Below are 1,266 nucleotides of genomic sequence, written 5' to 3' on the forward strand. Positions count from 1 at the left end.
ATTTATATCATATAGCCCAGTGTCGTATAGAGTAAGTACAAAAACCACCCAAATGGAAAACACGTCGACACCCTTGACTCCTCATGCCTCCCCGGTGTCACAAAAAACCACCCAAAAAATGTGCCCTTTTATGAGAAGCCCCTTATGGGCCGGGGGAATCGTTACACTGAGTCTGTCGAACTGACTCAGTGAACGATGGGAAAGCCCTAAAGAAAGACTGCATCACTTTGTCATTTTCTATCTGATGCTCCCTCAGCTCCTGCATCTCTGTCCTCATTTCATCCAGCTGACTCTTGTAAGCTTCAGCATCCTTCTTATATTACTCAGCATCCTTCTTATATTGTTCAGCATCTTTCTTGTGCTTTTCAGCCTCAGACATGTATTGTTGCATTTGAACTTTGTCACGTTGTCTACTTGACTCGGGGATGACCATTTCCCCAAGTCCCCGTGCATATCCAGGTCGATGGCCAAGAACCTCCCTAAAGACAGTCGCTGCTGCCTCATCACTACGTTGCTCTGGTCCTAGGCCATCCAACCTACCTTGCATCTCCTTCTGCACATTGAGAAAGCAACGATTATTAACAAATAATCAGCTAGTGCTATATTAATGATTTTACTACCGTATAGAAAGAAACATAGATCCCAACGGCTGTTTCTGCACTACTCACATAAGTACTTTCTGTAGCATCTGTGACAAATGCATTCTTTTTCTTCGACCAACGCGTCTCTTTGTAGAAGTCGACCAAATTCTCATTCTCATTGCGCTGTCATGTGTATGAACCATTTGACATTTGAGCAACAAAAGCTATGAGTAACCACCTTTAGTGATAGTAAAGTAATATTGTCACTAAAATCTCCAAGTAAAGTGCAATTTCACTATTCTATTGAAATGAAAAGACTGTTTTCCCTTAGACATACCTTTTGCTCAAGTAATCGAACGAATGATTTACGTCCTGATGTGTGATTAATGGCCTGCTTGTTTCGGTTCTCCCGATTTTGAGCTGAAATTTTCTGTCATACACAATAGGGAACAATTACTTATAATAGACAAACAGATTTTCCACCACAATATTTAGACATATTAAATATATACATATTATATGGTTGTATGTAAGAAAGACTATCTGTACCTTGAAGGCATCGCTGCCCCACCTTTCACACAACTTCACCCATACAATAGGGTCCACCAGACTAGTTCCATTAGCCAATGCTTCTGCGTGGCTTCCATAGGATTCATAAATCTTGTGCAAGTCATGGTGGAAGGAG

At 41.2% G+C, this 1,266-nt stretch overlaps 1 long non-coding RNA gene across 1 annotated transcript; it reads right to left on the bottom strand.

Annotated features, from left to right (window-relative positions):
• Positions 1-336: 336 nt before the first annotated feature.
• On the bottom strand, positions 337-951 carry LOC121253027. Its single transcript, XR_005938322.1, has 3 exons — positions 919-951; positions 669-764; positions 337-553 (listed from the first exon to the last, which is right to left on the bottom strand). It is a non-coding gene; the product is annotated as an uncharacterized LOC121253027 (long non-coding RNA).
• Between the last annotated feature and the right edge of the window lie 315 nt (positions 952-1,266).

This window comes from Juglans microcarpa x Juglans regia, chromosome 2S (genome assembly GCF_004785595.1).
Source record: "Juglans microcarpa x Juglans regia isolate MS1-56 chromosome 2S, Jm3101_v1.0, whole genome shotgun sequence".
Taxonomy (NCBI): Eukaryota; Viridiplantae; Streptophyta; class Magnoliopsida; order Fagales; family Juglandaceae; genus Juglans; species Juglans microcarpa x Juglans regia.